This window comes from Zeugodacus cucurbitae, chromosome X (assembly GCF_028554725.1).
Source record: "Zeugodacus cucurbitae isolate PBARC_wt_2022May chromosome X, idZeuCucr1.2, whole genome shotgun sequence".
Classification (NCBI taxonomy): Eukaryota; Metazoa; Arthropoda; class Insecta; order Diptera; family Tephritidae; genus Zeugodacus; species Zeugodacus cucurbitae.
This window is the reverse complement of record NC_071672.1, coordinates 8826569-8849069: the sequence shown is the minus strand read 5'-3', so window position 1 is coordinate 8849069 and position 22501 is coordinate 8826569.

The following is a 22501-nucleotide window of genomic DNA, read 5'->3' as shown; positions in this document are numbered from 1 at the left end:
ATTAGTTTGTGATTTGTGGTAGTTTTTTAGCGCATTTGCATACATATTTACGCATTAGTATATTAATATATACGTGTGTGTATATATGTGTATTTTTCAAAAAAAATTTTCATTTTCAATATATGTTCGATTGTATGTGTAGATAAAGTTTCTCAGTATGTGTATACTTTTTCTGTAGTTGGCTTTGTGTATTTTCACATTACTGCAAATGTTTGAATATATATACAATTGTATGTATATTTTCTCATTTATTAGTTTGTGTGTGCATATCATAGCTTTTGAAAATTTTTACATTGCGGCAGGTGTTTATTTATATACGTGTAGTTGAGTGTATTTTTGGAAATTTGAATTTGTTTTTGTGAAAAGAAAATTTGTTTGAGCAAGTGTTTTTTGTGTGACGTAATTTGTTTTTCGTTTGTTGTTTTTTTGAGCACAATTGTTTTTTGAGCACATGTGTTTTCGTGCACAGGTGTTTTTGAGCATAGGTGTTTTCGAGCACAGGTGTTTTTGAGCACAGGTGTTTTCGAGCACAGGTGTTTTCGAGCACAGGTGTTTTCGAGCACAGTAGTTTTTGTGTGTAGGCGCGTGTTAGGTAGTACCTTTTGGGGTTTACGTGGTTTACCCACATTGTTAGCGTGGGTGCTGACTCTCATAGTCTCAGTGTTTTCTGTGTTTTCTGTGTTTGTTGTTTTTCTGCTTTTTGGTTTTTCTGCCAGTGCGTGTTGTGTTGAGTGTCTGGTACTGAGTTGCCACTTGTTTCCGGGGGGATTGGGCAGGTTTTGCTCAAAGGGTACCGGTGTCTGTCCGAGTGTTGAAGGTGCTGATTTTTGTTTAGACTGCGTTCGTAGCTGTTAACCTTAGACCTACAGTGCGATTTGGTTCAGCTCCACATCGGTTGGCTTGGAGCCGTTACGGGGACTTTGTTCTGTCCGGCGGTTTATTGGGTGACCAGTTCCAGACCGTCGGCTGGAGTTGTGGGTTGTGCCCTTGCGATATCGCAATAATCGACTGCTTAGGTGGTAGCAGCTACTGGACGATTCTATTCTTATATTTAGTTCCTTCAGTGCGTTCAGTCACACGTGTCTTGAGAGCAGCTGTTCCAAGTCTTGTCTGGTCGAGTGGCTTCTGTGCCAGTGTTTTGCCGGCGGATCAGCCTGCCTGGTGAAAGGCCGGAAGTAGAAATGCTTCCCTCACGGAGGAGAAGGGCTAAGCACCCTGCTGGGAATGAGGGGAAAGAGCTAGCGTTAGCAGTGGAGACCTCGTCGGCTGATGAAGGTTAGGATAGGATCGCCATCGTTGGTGATGTTAGGGGATGGGAGTAGTTGTGCTGATATGGGTGACACCGCTGAAGAAGTGGTTGTCCACCCTATTGTTAGCAAGCGTGGAGGTGTAGTGAGGATTAAGGGGAAGAAGCGCATTAAGGGTACTTCTGCAAAGGAGTGTCCTGTTAGCGCTGTTAAGGAGGGTGGAGAAAATGGTGGTGTGGTTGGGGGAGGCGCTATCAGCCATGTTGCTGCCATGAAGGCAGTGACGGCGGAATTAAACGCATTGGTGTTTGGGGTTAAAGACTTTGAGGTCACTACTGCGAAGGGGCTGATGGAGTTTGCCTCGAAGTACGAGGCGCTTCTGATGACGGTAGTAACCGAGAATGCCCATCTTCGCGGTCAGGTTGACGCTGTCAGGGGTGGTTGTGGGGGATCTATTCCCCAATCGAAGAGGTCGGTTGTGGGTTTGGCTCCGGCTGAGTCGGTGCGTGCGCCTCCAGCGCCTGTGTTGGAGGCGATTGCTCCGGCATTGCCGAAGCCGGTTGAGACTTGGTCGGTGGTGGTGAGAAGCAAGGCCCCGACCACCTCCTCTAAGGAGGTGATTAAGAAGGTTGTGAAGGAGGTGGGACCTTCCCTCGGAGTGAGTGTGCACGAGGTGAAGCCGATTAAGGGTGGTGGGGTGGTTATTCGCACCCCCTCTGTTTTAGAGAGGGAAAAGGTGGCGAATAATGCCAAGTTCGGGGAGGTGGGGTTGGATGTGAGTGTGAACCGGAAGTTGGGTCCGCGGGTTGTGGTTCAGGGGGTTCCCACCGAAATCTCCCATGATGACTTCATGGAGGAGCTCTTTCGGTTGAACCTGCAGGACATCAGCCCTGAGGCACGAAAGTCAGATGTGCGGATGGTCAGTCGGCCCTGGAAGGTGGCTGCTGATGGTAGCACCAACGTTGTCCTTGAGGGGTCGGACAAATTAATGTCCGCCCTTTTGGAGGCGGGAAGGTGCTACATAAAGTGGTTCTCCTTCAGGGTTCGACCGGATAGCCCAGTTGCTGGCTGCTTCCGGTGTATGGGTTTTGACCATAGAGTGGCTGAGTGTAGGGCCAAATCAGATGTTTGTAGGCGGTGCGGTCAAGAAGGACATAGAGCTGCCGGTTGTGACAATGCCCCCCATTGTCGCAACTGCGCATTTAAGGGTAGGCCAGCTGGGCATCTTATGATGTCAGCTGTTTGCCCGATTTACTGTGGCGTTGTTGAGCGTGCCCTCTCCAGACACTGATGGGGGGGGGGATTTTTCAGCTTAATTGTCAGGGGTCGTATGCCGTTATGTGTGAGTTGGGGGGTTGTATGATTGAGGGGGGGTGTGGCATTGCCTTACTTCAGGAGCCTTACGCCACCAATGGTGTGGTTCGGGGTCTTCCTGGAGGTTTTAGGGTCTTTACGGACCTTGGCGTTAATGCTGCAATAGTTGTGAATGATTCCGGCTACGATTCTGTAGTCTTGGATTCGTCACAACAGGGGGTGTGTGTGTCTATAGAGGGGGGTTCGGTAGAATGATTGTTGCTAGTTTGTATTGCAAATTTAGCGAGCCCCTAGAGCCCTACCTGGGCTATATGGATAAGTTACTACTTCTGGCGAGTGGTAGCCCATTAGTCCTAGGGTTGGATGCGAATGCCTCGTCCTCGATGTGGTTTAGTAAGGTATCCAGACATTCGTCTGGATATCAAAGCCACGTTCGAGGCGAGGTAATGAATGAATGGGTGTTGGCTAAGGGCCTTCACATTCTGAATGAGCCGAGTGAGTGGTATACGTTTGATGGGCATAGGGGTGTGAGTGATATTGACGTGACGCTTATGAATGAGGCAGCAAGTAGAGTGTTTGATTTTAAGTGGCAGGTTAGAGGAGGGTGGGGTCTGAGTGATCATAATTTGATCCAAATTGTGGTTGCTCCTCGTTCCCCTCCTGTGGTATGTGTGAGTCCATTGCGGCGATGGCGTACCTCTGGTATTGACTGGAACCGATATGGACAGAGTGTAAGGGAAGCGGTGTTAGAAATACCGCTTAGAGTGTTTGATGATCTGGAGGTGGATGAGCAAATTGCTCGGCTGTGTGAGTTGGTGTGGGGTGTGAATGACAGATTGTTCAGGAAGTGTGGAAGTTTTAGGGTTAGAAAAATTAAGTGGTGGACGCATGAGTTAACCTTGAAGAGGAGGACTGTCCGGCGGTTGAGACGAAAGTTTCAACGTGCTCGGCGGTTCAATTCTGATAGGCTGTCCCAGATTAGGTATGATTTTAGTTGTGCGATGAATGAATATAAAGATATGATTGTGAAAATTAAAGAAGAAGAGTGGAGGAGTTTTGTGAATGACAATAGGGATGACCCCTGGGGTCAGGTCTATAAGATCTGCAGGGGTCGTAAGAGGGAGGATATCACCTCTCTTCGTGTTGGTGACACTGTGTTATCAACGTGGAGAGAGTGTGCTGGGGTTCTGTTAGGAGCGTTCTTTCCCAGGGCTGAGGTTCAGGCACCCCATGCACATGAGGTACCTGTTCCTCCATTAGATAATGGGGAGCTGGGATATGCCTTTGGCCTGGTCAGGTCTAAACGGTCTCCAGGTTTTGATGGTCTGAACGGAGAGATGTGCAAATGCTTGTGGAAGTTCATTCCGAAATACTTGGAGGTCATTTATGATAAGTGCATTTGTGAGGGATATTTTCCACGTGAGTGGAAAAGTGCTAGGGTTGTTCCTCTCCTGAAGTCTCCTGATAAGATCAGGAGTGATCCTCGTTCTTATCGGGGCATCAGTCTCCTTCCAGTGCTTGGAAAATTAATGGAAAGAGTTATGGTGGAACGGCTTCAGGAGCTAACGCGGGATTTGAGGTCGAATAGGCAGTATGGGTTCAGGAAAGGACGCAGTGTAGAAGATGCCTGGATGTATGTTCAGAATGCTGTGAGGGAGAATACCAACAAATATGTCCTTGGCATATTTGTTGACTTCAAGGGGGCGTTTGATTACCTAATCTGGGATCGAGTGATTCAACGGCTAGAGGAACTTAACTGTTCGGAAATTAGTCTCTGGCGGAGCTTCTTTTCGGACAGGAAAGCCTCTATCGTTGGTATGAATGGGAGTGTGGAGATTGGAGTGGTTCGTGGCTGCCCGCAGGGATCCATCTGTGGTCCATATATTTGGAACCTCATGATGGACTCATTGCTTGGGCAGCTCGAACCACTCTGCAGGTGTTGTGCGTATGCGGATGACCTACTTCTTTTGGTCGAAGGCTGTTCGAGGTCTGAGATTGAAAGGGTAGGAGGGCAATAGTTGGAGATTGCTCATAATTGGGGTGTGGGTGTGGGGGTTGACATATCGATGGATAAAACGGTGACAATGCTCTTAAAGGGTAGACTGTCACCGGGGCGTCCACCGGTTGTCCGTGTGAATGGGGTCAGCATCAGGTATGTGACGCAAGTCAAATATCTGGGGTTGACCATGAGTGAAAGAATGTGTTTTACTCCACACTTAGTGAATGTGAAGCGGCGTCTGCAGGCGATTGTTGGTAGTGTCAGGCGCGTTTTACGGAGTGATTGGGGTCTCGGGCGTCGTGCTGTTCGCTCCATATATCGAGGTTTGTTTGTGGCCTGTGCCACTTATGGATCTCCTATATGGATGGTGGCTACGATGATTTCGGGTCGTCGAAAACTTCTTTCTATACAGCGTTGCATGATGCTTGCCTGTTTGCCTGTATGTCGCACCGTTTCTACGGATGCGTTGCAGATTTTATTGGGTGTGCCCCCTCTTGACCTGATTGTTTTACAGCGTGCTGTTTCTTTCAGGTTGAGGAGGGGTTTGAGTGTGTTATTGCTGCGGAATGAATGGATTTCTGACGATGATGTGGAGAGGTTGGGATATCTAGGAAGCAAGAGGCTTCTAGATGACAGGGTTAGGAGTAGGTGGCAAGACCGTTGGGATAATAGTCCTAACGGTCGTGTGACTTATGAGTACATTCGGGATGTTGGGTTTGTTGGGGAAAACCCAGATTTCAGATTCTGTCTGAGTCTGGGTTTCAGAGCCCTTGGAGTTCGCTCCAACCTACTCGTGCGGACTGGCCCCTCGGGGAGTATCGTGGTGGTTGTGGTTTAATACCCGAATGCGGGGAGAGTGATATTTGTCACTCAATGTGGAGTTGCATTGCAACCGGGTGCCGGACCCAAAGTACGGCAGAGGTTTTAGATAGGCCTCGAACCTCACCAAGGTGGTTAGTGTGTCCATTCCACACGCCAATTGGTACTGAATAATGCATTGCATTTTTCGGGGCGCTGATCATCGCATTGATTTGATCCGCTGTGCTTTTGAGCACCGTGAGGTAAGGCCGTCGTCGGCAGGTACTCACGTTAATATTGGCTTTTGATGATGGGGAGTTGGGATATGCCTTTAGCCTGGTTAGGTCTAAACGGTCCCCAGGTCTTGATGGTTTGAACGGAGAGATGTGCAAATGCTTGTGGAAGTTCATTCCGGAATACTTGGAGGTTATTTACGATAAGTGCATTTGTGAGGGATATTTTCCACGTGAGTGGAAAAGTGCTAGGGTTGTTCCTCTCCTGAAGTCACCTGATAAGATTAGGAGTGATCCACGATCTTATCGGGACATCAGTCTTTTTCCAGTGCTTGGTAAAGTACTGGAGAGAGTTATGGTGGAAAGGCTTCAGGAACTAACGCGGGATTTGAGGTCGGATAGGCAGAATGGTTTTAGGAAGGGACGTAGCGTAGAGGACGCCTGGATGTATGTTCAGCGTGCTGTCCGGGAGAATGCCAACAAATATGTCCTTGGCATATTTGTCGATTTCAAGGGGGCATTTGATTACCTAATCTGGGATCGCGTGATACAACGGTTAGAGGAACTGGGCTGTCCGGAAATTAGTCTCTGGCCGAGCTACTTTTCGGACAGAAAAGCCTCTATCGTTGGACTGAATGGTAGCGTGGATATTGGGGTAGAACGGGTCTGCCCACAGGGATCCATCTGTGGTCCATATATTTGGAACCTAATGATGGACTCTCTGCTTGGCCAGCTTGAAATACTTTGTGGTTGTTGTGCATATGCAGACGACCTCCTTCTCTTAGTTGAAGGTAGTTCACGGCTGGAGTTAGAGCGAAAGGGTGAACGATTTTTAGAAATTGTTCACAATTGGGGTACAGGTGTGGGGGTTGAAATATCGGTTGACAAAACGGTGACAATGCTATTGAAAGGCATACTGTCATCGGCTCTCCACCGATTGTCCGAATGAATGGAGTCAATATCAGGTATGTGACGCAAGTCAAATATCTGGGATTGACCATCGGTGAAAGGATGTGTTTCACTCCTCACTTGGTTAGTGTGGAGGAGCGTCTGTTAGGAATTGTCTGCAAGGTCAAACGTGTGTTAAGGAGTGATTGGGGTCTCGGACGTCGTGCGGTTCGTACCATATATCGCGGCTTATTTGTGGCCTGTGCCGCATATGGAGCCGCTATATGGTGGGAATTAGCATCTAAGGCCCGGGGTCGCCAAAAACTTCTCTCCATACAACGTTGTTTGATGGTTGCCTGTTTGCCTGTATGTCGCACCATTTCTACAGATGCGTTACAGGTGTTGTTAGGTGCGCCTCCTCTTGACCTGATTGTTATACAGCGTGCTGTTGGATTTAGGTTAAGAAGAGTTTTAAGTGTCTCATTGATCTAAGTGTATGAATCCATACAACTAAATAATTTTCATTTAAAATTAAAAAAAAAAAAATAAATGTTAAGCTAGTTTTGATGTTGTAATATTTCTTATAAGCATAATGCTCGTAGATAATGATATAAATTACTTGTGTATATATGAATTTAAAACTTTTATATGGTTAAAAAGATTTTTTCCGTACGATTTCGGGTTGGTGAGGTGTACGTGGCAGAAAACATATATGTTGTATGAAACTTTGATATTAGTACTTGTATGAAAATTTTAATACTTGTATGAAATTGCATACTTAGTACTTATATGAAAATTTTTTTCATATAAATATAAAAGTATTTAAGTGTAATATATAAATGAGAGCAAAAAAAATTATTCCTGGTTTGCTACAGTTGGTTTAAATAGAAATAATTTTGTTAATAATGAAATGTTATTAACTGAGATTATTCTTCTATACCTAACATAATGTAGTCGTTTTTTTTTTTAATTTAACTTTTTTTGGGGTTTGTTCTTCTATTCACATAAAATATATGTGGGTAAAGAATAAAATTCAATAAAGTTAAATATTTATATTATTACGCATATATGAAATAAAATGAAAAATAATTGAATTGAAATTATTAATTTCAAATCAAAAGAAAAACGTATATACTCTTAAAAAAAGATATATACACTATATGCATTGAAATAAAGTAAAATGTATAAAAAATGATATTATTTGAAAGTTTAATAAATACAAGACAACATCGTCCTTACATTATTATTTATATTATATATGTATAGAGAACGAAAATTCTTTCTCACGATAAGATACAATCTCAAAGTCCGAATAAGACCGCAATAAATAATACAATAATATGAAATTAAATGAAATGAAGTGAATTTTTTAATCATTCGTAGTAAAAAAAATTTTATAATTATTTATTGTCGCGATTTCGTTCTTCTTTGCATTTTGTATATGTCGTGTACTTAATTTTCAAATATTGAAAATATCATTATAAAAATTTATATAGTATAAAAAATATTATATAAATGAATAAAAAATATTATTCTGGTTGATCCTGCCAGTAGTTATATGCTTGTCTCAAAGATTAAGCCATGCATGTCTAAGTACAAACAAATTAAAAGTGAAACCGCAAAAGGCTCATTATATCAGTTATGGTTCCATAGATCGTTAACAGTTACTTGGATAACTGTGGTAATACATGCAAAATAAACACGGACCTTTTGGAACGTGTGCTTTTATTAGGCTAAAACCAAGCGATCATAAGATCGTTATATTGGTTGAACTCTAGATAACTTGTAGATCGTATGGTCTCGTACCGACGACAGATCTTTCAAATGTCTGCCTTATCAACTTTTGATGGTAGTATCTAGGACTACCATGGTTGGAATTATATATTCCTCCTATTTAAACCTGCTTCAGTGCTCTTCATCGAGTGTTGTTGTGGGCCGGTACAATTACTTTGAACAAATTAGAGTGCTTAATTCAGGCTCCAAATGCCTGAATATTTTGTGCATGGAATAATGAAATAAGACCTCTGTTCTACTTTCATTGGTTTTTAGATCAAGAGGTAATGATTAATAGAAGCAGTTTGGGGGCATTAGTATTACAACGCGAGAGGTGAAATTCTTGGACCGTCGTAAGACTAACTTAAGCGAAAGCATTTGCCAAAGATGTTTTCATTAATCAAGAACGAAAGTTAGAGGTTCGAAGGCGATCAGATACCGCCCTAGTTATGGTGGAACGGCTTCAGGAGCTAACGCGGGATTTGAGGTCGAATAGGCAGTATGGGTTCAGGAAAGGACGCAGTGTAGAAGATGCCTGGATGTATGTTCCGAATGCTGTGAGGGAGAATACCAACAAATATGTCCTTGGCATATTTGTTGACTTCAAGGGGGCGTTTGATTACCTAATCTGGGATCGAGTGATTCAACGGCTAGAGGAACTTAACTGTTCGGAAATTAGTCTCTGGCGGAGCTTCTTTTCGGACAGGAAAGCCTCTATCGTTGGTATGAATGGGAGTGTGGAGATTGGAGTGGTTCGTGGCTGCCCGCAGGGATCCATCTGTGGTCCATATATTTGGAACCTCATGATGGACTCATTGCTTGGGCAGCTCGAACCACTCTGCAGGTGTTGTGCGTATGCGGATGACCTACTTCTTTTGGTCGAAGGCTGTTCGAGGTCTGAGATTGAAAGGGTAGGAGGGCAATAGTTGGAGATTGCTCATAATTGGGGTGTGGGTGTGGGGGTTGACATATCGATGGATAAAACGGTGACAATGCTCTTAAAGGGTAGACTGTCACCGGGGCGTCCACCGGTTGTCCGTGTGAATGGGGTCAGCATCAGGTATGTGACGCAAGTCAACTATCTGGGGTTGACCATGAGTGAAAGAATGTGTTTTACTCCACACTTAGTGAATGTGAAGCGGCTACTGCAGGCGATTATTGGTAGTGTCAGGCGCGTTTTACGGAGTGATTGAGGTCTCGGGCGTCGTGCTGTTCGCTCCACATATCGAGGTTTGTTTGTGGCCTGTGCCACTTATGGATCTCCTATATGGTGGAAGGTGGCTACGATGGTTTCGGGTCGTCGAAAACTTCTTTCTATACAGCGTTGCATGATGCTTGCCTGTTTGCCTGTATGTCGCACCGTTTCTACGGATGCGTTGCAGGTTTTATTGGGTGTGCCCCCTCTTGACCTGATTGTTTTACAGCGTGCTGTTTCTTTCAGGTTGAGGAGGGGTTTGAATGTGTTATTGCTGCGGAATGAATGGATTTCTGACGATGATGTGGAGAGGTTGGGATATCTAGGAAGCAAGAGGCTTCTAGATGACAGGGTTAGGAGTAGGTGGCAAGACCGTTGGGATAATAGTCCTAACGGTCGTGTGACTTATGAGTACATTCGGGATGTTGGGTTTGTTGGGGAAAACCCAGATTTCAGATTCTGTCTGAGTCTGGGTTTCCTACTTACGGGGCATGGGCCTTTGAATGCTTTTTTGCATCAGAGGCACCTCTCTCATGGAATGGAATGTATGTGTGGGGCGCGTATTGAGGATTGGGTGCATGTTGTTGCTGAATGCCCGATGTACTCGGACATTAGGGGCCTTGGGGGTATGGGGATTAGTTGGACTGATGGACGGTTAGATGTTAGTGGTGTGATCTCCACTAGTTGGGATGCCGAACGATTAGAATTATTTGGTGTGTTTGCGCGTGAGGTTTTTAAGCGGCGAAGACAATTAGCTTGAAACTAAGTATAGTTTCTTTGTGTGAATGGTGTGTGTATTGTGTGTGTATTGGATGAGAGAATGGGGTCCAACCCCTGGCCACCAGTCCAGAGCAGTATGGAAGCTCAACTGGTAGTAGTTTCAACTACGAGGTCTGACCGGAGACTTAATTCTGGTACCACGGGGAGTAGGAGCCCTTGGAGTTCGCTCCAACCTACTCGTGCGGACTGGCCCCTCGGGGAGTATCGTGGTGGTTGTGGTTTAATACCCGAATGCGTGGAGAGTGATATTTGTCACTCAATGTGGAGTTGCATTGCAACCGGGTGCCGGACCCAAAGTACGGCAGTGGTTTTAGATAGGCCTCGAACCTCACCAAGGTGGTTAGTGTGTTCATTCCACACGCCAATTGGTACTGAATAATGCATTGCATTTTTCGGGGCGCTGATTATCGCATTGATTTGATCCGCTGTGCTTTTGAGCACCGTGAGGTAAGGCCGTCGTCGGCAGGTACTCACGTTAATATTGGCTTTTGATGATGGGGAGTTGGGATATGCCTTTAGCCTGGTTAGGTCTAAACGGTCCCCAGGTCTTGATGGTTTGAACGGAGAGATGTGCAAATGCTTGTGGAAGTTCATTCCGGAATACTTGGAGGTCATTTACGATAAGTGCATTTGTGAGGGATATTTTCCACGTGAGTGGAAAAGTGCTGAAGTCACCTGATAAGATTAGGAGTGATCCACGATCTTATCGGGACATCAGTCTTTTTCCAGTGCTTGGTAAAGTACTGGAGAGAGTTATGGTGGAAAAGCTTCAGGAACTAACGCGGGATTTGAGGTCGAATAGGCAGAATGGTTTTAGGAAGGGACGTAGCGTAGAGGATGCCTGGATGTATGTTCAGCGTGCTGTCCGGGAGAATGCCAACAAATATGTCCTTGGCATATTTGTCGATTTCAAGGGGGCATTTGATTACCTAATCTGGGATCGCGTGATACAACGGTTAGAGGAACTGGGCTGTCCGGAAATTAGTCTCTGGCAGAGCTACTTTTCGGACAGAAAAGCCTCTATCGTTGGACTGAATGGTAGCGTGGATATTGGGGTAGAACGGGGCGGCCCACAGGGATCCATCTGTGGTCCATATATTTGGAACCTAATGATGGACTCTCTGCTTGGCCAGCTTGAAATACTTTGTGGTTGTTGTGCATATGCAGACGACCTCCTTCTCTTAGTTGAAGGTAGTTCACGGCTGGAGTTAGAGCGAAAGGGTGAACGATTTTTAGAAATTGTTCACAATTGGGGTACAGGTGTGGGGGTTGAAATATCGGTTGACAAAACGGTGACAATGCTATTGAAAGGCATACTGTCATCGGCTCTCCACCGATTGTCCGAATGAATGGAGTCAATATCAGGTATGTGACGCAAGTCAAATATCTGGGATTGACCATCGGTGAAAGGATGTGTTTCACTCCTCACTTGGTTAGTGTGGAGGAGCGTCTGTTAGGAATTGTCTGCAAGGTCAAACGTGTGTTAAGGAGTGATTGGGGTCTCGGACGTCGTGCGGTTCGTACCATATATCGCGGCTTATTTGTGGCCTGTGCCGCATATGGAGCCGCTATATGGTGGGAATTAGCATCTAAGGCCCGGGGTCGCCAAAAACTTCTCTCCATACAACGTTGTTTGATGGTTGCCTGTTTGCCTGTATGTCGCACCATTTCTACAGATGCGTTACAGCGTGCTGTTGGATTTAGGTTAAGAAGAGTTTTAAGTTTCTCATTGCTCTAAGTGTATGAATTCATACAACTAAATAATTTTCATTTAAAATTAAAAAAAAAAAAAAATAAATGTTAAGCTATTTTTGATGTTGTAATATTTCTTATAAGCATAATGCTCGTAGATAATGATATAAATTACTTGTGTATATATGAATTTAAAACTTTTATATGGTTAAAAAGATTTTTTCCGTACGATTTCGGGTTGGTGAGGTGTACGTGGCAGAAAACATATATGTTGTATGAAACTTTGATATTAGTACTTGTATGAAAATTTTAATACTTGTATGAAATTGCATACTTAGTACTTATATGAAAATTTTTTTCATATAAATATAAAAGTATTTAAGTGTAATATATAAATGAGAGCAAAAAAATTATTCCTGGTTTGCTACAGTTGGTTTAAATAGAAATAATTTTGTTAATAATGAAATGTTATTAACTGAGATTATTCTTCTATACCTAACATAATGTAGTCGTTTTTTTTTTAATTTAACTTTTTTTGGGATTTGTTCTTCTATTCACATAAAATATATGTGGGTAAAGAATAAAATTCAATAAAGTTAAATATTTATATTATTACGCATATATGAAATAAAATGAAAAATAATTGAATTAAAATTATTAATTTCAAATCAAAAGAAAAACGTATATACTCTTAAAAAAAGATATATACACTATATGCATTGAAATAAAGTAAAATGTATAAAAAATGATATTATTTGAAAGTTTAATAAATACAAGACAACATCGTCCTTACATTATTATTTATATTATATATGTATAGAGAACGAAAATTCTTTCTCACGATAAGATACAATCTCAAAGTCCGAATAAGACCGCAATAAATAATACAATAATATGAAATTAAATGAAATGAAGTGAATTTTTTAATCATTCGTAGTAAAAGAAATTTCATAATTATTTATTGTCGCGATTTCGTTCTTCTTTGCATTTTGTATATGTCGTGTACTTAATTTTCAAATATTGAAAATATCATTATAAAAATTTATATAGTATAAAAAATATTATATAAATGAATAAAAAATATTATTCTGGTTGATCCTGCCAGTAGTTATATGCTTGTCTCAAAGATTAAGCCATGCATGTCTAAGTACAAACAAATTAAAAGTGAAACCGCAAAAGGCTCATTATATCAGTTATGGTTCCATAGATCGTTAACAGTTACTTGGATAACTGTGGTAATACATGCAAAATAAACACGGACCTTTTGGAACGTGTGCTTTTATTAGGCTAAAACCAAGCGATCATAAGATCGTTATATTGGTTGAACTCTAGATAACTTGTAGATCGTATGGTCTCGTACCGACGACAGATCTTTCAAATGTCTGCCTTATCAACTTTTGATGGTAGTATCTAGGACTACCATGGTTGCAACGGGTAACGGGGAATCAGGGTTAGATTCCGGAGAGGGAGCCTGAGAAACGGCTACCACATCTAACGAAGGCAGCAGGCGCGTAAATTACCCACTCCCAGTTCGGGGAGGTAGTGACGAAAAATAACAATACAGGACTCATATCCGAGGCCCTGTAATTGGAATGAGTACACTTTAAATCCTATAACAAGGACCTATTGGAGGGCAAGTCTGGTGCCAGCAGCCGCGGTAATTCCAGCTCCAATAGCGTATATTAAAGTTGTTGCGGTTAAAACGTTCGTAGTTGAATTTGTGCTTCATACGGGTAGTACAGCTATAATTGTGGTATGTACATTACCTTATGTATGCAAGCGTATTACCGGTGGAGTTCTTATATGTAATTAATACAATGTATTTTTTATATATTCCTCCTATTTAAACCTGCTTCAGTGCTCTTCATCGAGTGTTGTTGTGGGCCGGTACAATTACTTTGAACAAATTAGAGTGCTTAAAGCAGGCTCCAAATGCCTGAATATTTTGTGCATGGAATAATGAAATAAGACCTCTGTTCTACTTTCATTGGTTTTTAGATCAAGAGGTAATGATTAATAGAAGCAGTTTGGGGGCATTAGTATTACGACGCGAGAGGTGAAATTCTTGGACCGTCGTAAGACTAACTTAAGCGAAAGCATTTGCCAAAGATGTTTTCATTAATCAAGAACGAAAGTTAGAGGTTCGAAGGCGATCAGATACCGCCCTAGTTATGGTGGAACGGCTTCAGGAGCTAACGCGGGATTTGAGGTCGAATAGGCAGTATGGGTTCAGGAAAGGACGCAGTGTAGAAGATGCCTGGATGTATGTTCAGAATGCTGTGAGGGAGAATACCAACAAATATGTCCTTGGCATATTTGTTGACTTCAAGGGGGCGTTTGATTACCTAATCTGGGATCGAGTGATTCAACGGCTAGAGGAACTTAACTGTTCGGAAATTAGTCTCTGGCGGAGCTTCTTTTCGGACAGGAAAGCCTCTATCGTTGGTATGAATGGGAGTGTGGAGATTGGAGTGGTTCGTGGCTGCCCGCAGGGATCCATCTGTGGTCCATATATTTGGAACCTCATGATGGACTCATTGCTTGGGCAGCTCGAACCACTCTGCAGGTGTTGTGCGTATGCGGTTGTTTGTGGCCTGTGCCACTTATGGATCTCCTATATGGTGGAAGGTGGCTACGATGGTTTCGGGTCGTCGAAAACTTCTTTCTATACAGCGTTGCATGATGCTTGCCTGTTTGCCTGTATGTCGCACCGTTTCTACGGATGCGTTGCAGGTTTTATTGGGAGTGCCCCCTCTTGACCTGATTGTTTTACAGCGTGCTGTTTCTTTCAGGTTGAGGAGGGGTTTGAGTGTGTTATTGCTGCGGAATGAGTGGATTTCTGACGATGATGTGGAGAGGTTGGGATATCTAGGAAGCAAGAGGCTTCTAGATGACAGAGTTAGGAGTAGGTGGCAAGACCGTTGGGATAATAGTCCTAACGGTCGTGTGACTTATGAGTACATTCGGGATGTTGGGTTTGTTGGGAAAAACCCAGATTTCAGATTCTGTCTGAGTCTGGGTTTCCTACTTACGGGGCATGGGCCTTTGAATGCTTTTTTGCATCAGAGGCACCTCTCTGATGGAATGGAATGTATGTGTGGGGCGCGTGTTGAGGATTGGGTGCATGTTGTTGCTGAATGCCCGATGTACTCGGACATTAGGGGCCTTGGGGGTATGGGGATTAGTTGGACTGATGGACGGTTAGATGTTAGTGGTGTGATCTTAATTCTGGTACCACGGGGAGTAGGAGCCCTTGGAGTTCGCTCCAACCTACTCGTGCGGACTGGCCCCTCGGGGAGTATCGTGGTGGTTGTGGTTTAATACCCGAATGCGTGGAGAGTGATATTTGTCACTCAATGTGGAGTTGCATTGCAACCGGGTGCCGGACCCAAAGTACGGCAGTGGTTTTAGATAGGCCTCGAACCTCACCAAGGTGGTTAGTGTGTCCATTCCACACTGAATAATGCATTGCATTTTTCGGGGCGCTGATCATCGCATTGATTTGATCCGCTGTGCTTTTGAGCACCGTGAGGTAAGGCCGTCGTCGGCAGGTACTCACGTTAATATTGGCTTTTGATGATGGGGAGTTGGGATATGCCTTTAGCCTGGTTAGGTCTAAACGGTCCCCAGGTCTTGATGGTTTGAACGGAGAGATGTGCAAATGCTTGTGGAAGTTCATTCCGGAATACTTGGAGGTCATTTACGATAAGTGCATTTGTGAGGGATATTTTCCACGTGAGTGGAAAAGTGCTAGGGTTGTTCCTCTCCTGAAGTCACCTGATAAGATTAGGAGTGATCCACGATCTTATCGGGACATCAGTCTTTTTCCAGTGCTTGGTAAAGTACTGGAGAGAGTTATGGTGGAAAGGCTTCAGGAACTAACGCGGGATTTGAGGTCGGATAAGCAGAATGGTTTTAGGAAGGGACGTAGCGTAGAGGACGCCTGGATGTATGTTCAGCGTGCTGTCCGGGAGAATGCCAACAAATATGTCCTTGATATATTTGTCGATTTCAAGGGGGCATTTGATTACCTAATCTTAGATCGCGTGATACAACGGTTAGAGGAACTGGGCTGTCCGGAAATTAGTCTCTGGCAGAGCTACTTTTCGGACAGAAAAGCCTCTATCGTTGGAATGAATGGTAGCGTGGATATTGGGGTAGAACGGGGCTGCCCACAGGGATCCATCTGTGGTCCATATATTTGGAACCTAATGATGGACTCTCTGCTTGGCCAGCTTGAAATACTTTGTGGTTGTTGTGCATATGCAGACGACCTCCTTCTCTTAGTTGAAGGTAGTTCGAGGTCTGAGATTGAAAGGGTAGGAGGGCAATAGTTGGAGATTGCTCATAATTGGGGTGTGGGTGTGGGGGTTGACATATCGATGGATAAAACGGTGACAATGCTCTTAAAGGGTAGACTGTCACCGGGGCGTCCACCGGTTGTCCGTGTGAATGGGGTCAGCATCAGGTATGTGACGCAAGTCAAATATCTGGGGTTGACCATGAGTGAAAGAATGTGTTTTACTCCACACTTAGTGAATGTGAAGCGGCGGCTGCAGGCGATTGTTGGTAGTGTCAGGCGCGTTTTACGGAGTGATTGGGGTCTCGGGCGTCGTGCTGATCGCTCCATATATCGAGGTTTGTTTGTGGCCTGTGCCACTTATGGATCTCCTATATGGTGGAAGGTGGCTACGATGGTTTCGGGTCGTCGAAAACTTCTTTCTATACAGCGTTGCATGATGCTTGCCTGTTTGCCTGTATGTCGCACCGTTTCTACGGATGCGTTGCAGGTTTTATTGGGTGTGCCCCCTCTTGACCTGATTGTTTTACAGCGTGCTGTTTCTTTCAGGTTGAGGAGGGGTTCGAGTGTGTTATTGCTGCGGAATGAATGGATTTCTGACGATGATGTGGAGAGGTTGGGATATCTAGGAAGCAAGAGGCTTCTAGATGACAGGGTTAGGAGTAGGTGGCAAGACCGTTGGGATAATAGTCCTAACGGTCGTGTGACTTATGAGTACATTCGGGATGTTGGGTTTGTTGGGGAAAACCCAGATTTCAGATGCTGTCTGAGTCTGGGTTTCCTACTTACGGGGCATGGGCCTTTGAATGCTTTTTTGCATCAGAGGCACCTCTCTGATGGAATGGAATGTATGTGTGGGGCGCGTGATGAGGATTGGGTGCATGTTGTTGCTGAATGCCCGATGTACTCGGACATTAGGGGCCTTGGGGGTATGCTGATTAGTTGGACTGATGGACGGTTAGATGTTAGTGGTGTGATCTCCACTAGTTGGGATGCCGAACGATTAGAATTATTTGGTGTGTTTGCGCGTGAGGTTTTTAAGCGGCGAAGACAATTAGCTGGAAACTAAGTATAGTTTCTTTGAGTGAATGGTGTGTGTATTGTGTGTGTATTGGATATGAGAATGGGGTCCAACCCCTGGTCACCAGTCCAGAGCAGTATGGAAGCTCAACTGGTAGTAGTTTCAACTACGAGGTCTGACCGGAGACTTAATTCTGGTACCACGGGGAGTAGGAGCCCTTGGAGTTCGCTCCACCCTACTCGTGCGGACTGGCCCCTCGGGGAGTATCGTGGTGGTTGTGGTTTAATACCCGAATGCGGGGAGAGTGATATTTGTCACTCAATGTGGAGTTGCATTGCAACCGGGTGCCGGACCCAAAGTACGGCAGAGGTTTTAGATAGGCCTCGAACCGCACCAAGGTGGTTAGTGTGTCCATTCCACACGCCAATTGGTACTGAATAATGCATTGCATTTTTCGGGGCGCTGATTATCGCATTGATTTGATCCGCTGTGCTTTTGAGCACCGTGAGGTAAGGCCGTCGTCGGCAGGTACTCACGTTAATATTGGCTTTTGATGATGGGGAGTTGGGATATGCCTTTAGCCTGGTTAGGTCTAAACGGTCCCCAGGTCTTGATGGTTTGAACGGAGAGATGTGCAAATGCTTGTGGAAGTTCATTCCGGAATACTTGGAGGTCATTTACGATAAGTGCATTTGTGAGGGATATTTTCCACGTGAGTGGAAAAGTGCTAGGGTTGTTCCTCTCCTGAAGTCACCTGATAAGATTAGGAGTGATCCACGATCTTATCGGGACATCAGTCTTTTTCCAGTGCTTGGTAAAGTACTGGAGAGAGTTATGGTGGAAAGGCTTCAGGAACTAACGCGGGATTTGAGGTCGGATAGGCAGAATGGTTTTAGGAAGGGACGTAGCGTAGAGGACGCCTGGATGTATGTTCAGCGTGCTGTCCGGGAGAATGCCAACAAATATGTCCTTGGCATATTTGTCGATTTCAAGGGGGCATTTGATTACCTAATCTGGGATCGCGTGATACAACGGTTAGAGGAACTGGGCTGTCCGGAAATTAGTCTCTGGCAGAGCTACTTTTCGGACAGAAAAGCCTCTATCGTTGGACTGAATGGTAGCGTGGATATTGGGGTAGAACGGGGCTGCCCACAGGGATCCATCTGTGGTCCATATATTTGGAACCTAATGATGGACCCTCTTCTTGGCCAGCTTGAAATACTTTGTGGTTGTTGTGCATATGCAGACGACCTCCTTCTCTTAGTTGAAGGTAGTTCGAGGTCTGAGATTGAAAGGGTAGGAGGGCAATAGTTGGAGATTGCTCATAATTGGGGTGTGGGTGTGGGGGTTGACATATCGATGGATAAAACGGTGACAATGCTCTTAAAGGGTAGACTGTCACCGGGGCGTCCACCGGTTGTCCGTGTGAATGGGGTCAGCATCAGGTATGTGACGCAAGTCAAATATCTGGGGTTGACCATGAGTGAAAGAATGTGTTTTACTCCACACTTAGTGAATGTGAAGCGGCTACTGCAGGCGATTGTTGGTAGTGTCAGGCGCGTTTTACGGAGTGATTGGGGTCTCGGGCGTCGTGCTGTTCGCTCCACATATCGAGGTTTGTTTGTGGCCTGTGCCACTTATGGATCTCCTATATGGTGGAAGGTGGCTACGATGGTTTCGGGTCGTCGAAAACTTCTTTCTATACAGCGTTGCATGATGCTTGCCTGTTTGCCTGTATGTCGCACCGTTTCTACGGATGCGTTGCAGGTTTTATTGGGTGTGCCCCCTCTTGACCTGATTGTTTTACAGCGTGCTGTTTCTTTCAGGTTGAGGAGGGGTTTGAATGTGTTATTGCTGCGGAATGAATGGATTTCTGACGATGATGTGGAGAGGTTGGGATATCTAGGAAGCAAGAGGCTTCTAGATGACAGGGTTAGGAGTAGGTGGCAAGACCGTTGGGATAATAGTCCTAACGGTCGTGTGACTTATGAGTACATTCGGGATGTTGGGTTTGTTGGGGAAAACCCAGATTTCAGATTCTGTCTGAGTCTGGGTTTCCTACTTACGGGGCATGGGCCTTTGAATGCTTTTTTGCATCAGAGGCACCTCTCTGATGGAATGGAATGTATGTGTGGGGCGCGTATTGAGGATTGGGTGCATGTTGTTGCTGAATGCCCGATGTACTCGGACATTAGGGGCCTTGGGGGTATGGGGATTAGTTGGACTGATGGACGGTTAGATGTTAGTGGTGTGATCTTAATTCTGGTACCACGGGGAGTAGGAGCCCTTGGAGTTCGCTCCAACCTACTCGTGCGGACTGGCCCCTCGGGGAGTATCGTGGTGGTTGTGGTTTAATACCCGAATGCAGGGAGAGTGATATTTGTCACTCAATGTGGAGTTGCATTGCAACCGGGTGCCGGACCCAAAGTACGGCAGAGGTTTTAGATAGGCCTCGAACCTCACCAAGGTGGTTAGTGTGTACATTCCACACGCCAATTGGTACTGAATAATGCATTGCATTTTTCGGGGCGCTGATCATCGCATTGATTTGATCCGCTGTGCTTTTGACCACCGTGAGGTAAGGCCGTCGTCGGCAGGTACTCACGTTAATATTGGCTTTTGATGATGGGGAGTTGGGATATGCCTTTAGCCTGGTTAGGTCTAAACGGTCCCCAGGTCTTGATGGTTTGAACGGAGAGATGTGCAAATGCTTGTGGAAGTTCATTCCGGAATACTTGGAGGTCATTTACGATAAGTGCATTTGTGAGGGATATTTTCCACGTGAGTGGAAAAGTGCTAGGGTTGTTCCTCTCCTGAAGTCACCTGATAAGATTAGGAGTGATCCACGATCTTATCGGGACATCAGTCTTTTTCCAGTGCTTGGTAAAGTACTGGAGAGAGTTATGGTGGAAAGGCTTCAGGAACTAACGCGGGATTTGAGGTCGGATAGGCAGAATGGTTCTAGGAAGGGACGTAGCGTAGAGGTCGCCTGGATGTATGTTCAGCGTGCTGTCCGGGAGAATGCCAACAAATATGTCCTTGGCATATTTGTCGATTTCAAGGGGGCATTTGATTACCTAATCTGGGATCGCGTGATACAACGGTTAGAGGAACTGGGCTGTCCGGAAATTAGTCTCTGGCAGAGCTACTTTTCGGACAGAAAAGCCTCTATAATATATAAATGAGAGCAAAAAAATTTATTCCTGGTTTGCTACAGTTGGTTTAAATAGAAATAATTTTGTTAATAATGAAATGTTATTAACTGAGATTATTCTTCTATACCTAACATAATGTAGTCGTTTTTTTTTAGTTTAACTTTTTTTTGGGGTTTGTTCTTCTATTCACATAAAACATATGTGGGTAAAGAATAAAATTCAATAAAGTTAAATATTTATATTATTACGCATATATGAAATAAAATGAAAAATAATTGAATTGAAATTATTAATTTCAAATCAAAAGAAAAACGTATATACTCTTAAAAAAAGATATACACTATATGCATTGAAATAAAGTAAAATGTATAAAAAATGATATTATTTGAAAGTTTAATAAATACAAGACAACATCGTCCTTACATTATTATTTATATTATATATGTATAGAGAACGAAAATTCTTTCTCACGATAAGATACAATCTCAAAGTCCGAATAAGACCGCAATAAATAATACAATAATATGAAATTAAATGAAATGAAGTGAATTTTTTAATCATTCGTAGTAAAAGAAATTTCATAATTATTTATTGTCGCGATTTCGTTCTTCTTTGCATTTTGTATATGTCGTGTACTTAATTTTCAAATATTGAAAATATCATGCATGTCTAAGTACAAACAAATTAAAAGTGAAACCGCAAAAGGCTCATTATATCAGTTATGGTTCCATAGATCGTTAACAGTTACTTGGATAACTGTGGTAATTCTAGAGCTAATACATGCAAAATAAACACGGACCTTTTGGAACGTGTGCTTTTATTAGGCTAAAACCAAGCGATCGTAAGATCGTTATATTGGTTGCACTCTAGATAACTTGTAGATCGTATGGTCTCGTACCGACGACAGATCTTTTAAATGTCTGCCTTATCAACTTTTGATGGTAGTATCTAGGACTACCATGGTTGGGGTACGGGGAATCAGGGTTCGATTCCGGAGAGGGAGCCTGAGAAACGGCTACCACATCTAAGGAAGGCAGCAGGCGCGTAAATTACCCACTCCCAGTTCGGGGAGGTAGTGACGAAAAATAACAATACAGGACTCATATCCGAGGCCCTGTAATTGGAATGAGTACACTTTAAATCCTTTAACAAGGACCTATTGGAGGGCAAGTCTGGTGCCAGCAGCCGCGGTAATTCTAGCTCCAATAGCGTATATTAAAGTTGTTGCGGTTAAAACGTTCGTAGTTGAATTTGTGCTTCATACGGGTAGTACAGCTATAATTGTGGTATGTACATTACCTTATGTATGCAAGCGTATTACCGGTGGAGTTCTTATATGTAATTAATACAATGTATTTTTTATATATTCCTCCTATTTAAACCTGCTTCAGTGCTCTTCATCGAGTGTTGTTGTGGGCCGGTACAATTACTTTGAACAAATTAGAGTGCTTAAAGCAGGCTCCAAATGCCTGAATATTTTGTGCATGGAATAATGAAATAAGACCTCTGTTCTACTTTCATTGGTTTTTAGATCAAGAGGTAATGATTAATAAAAGCAGTTTGGGGGCATTAGTATTACGACGCGAGAGGTGAAATTCTTGGACCGTCGTAAGACTAACTTAAGCGAAAGCATTTGCCAAAGATGTTTTCATTAATCAAGAACGAAAGTTAGAGGTTCGAAGGCGATCAGATACCGCCCTAGTTCTAACCATAAACGATGCCAGCTAGCAATTGGGTGTAGCTACTACTATGGCTCTCTCAGTCGCTTCCCGGGAAACCAAAGCTTTTGGGCTCCGGGGGAAGTATGGTTGCAAAGCTGAAACTTAAAGGAATTGACGGAAGGGCACCACCAGGAGTGGAGCCTGCGGCTTAATTTGACTCAACACGGGAAAACTTACCAGGTCCGAACATAAGCGTGTAAGACTGATTGATAGCTCTTTCTCGAATCTATGGGTGGTGGTGCATGGCCGTTCTTAGTTCGTGGAATGATTTGTCTGGTTAATTCCGATAACGAACGAGACTCAAATATATTAAATAGATGGTTTCAGGATTATAGTGTTGAAGCTTATATAGCCTTCATTCATGAGTTCATCTTGAATGTGCAAG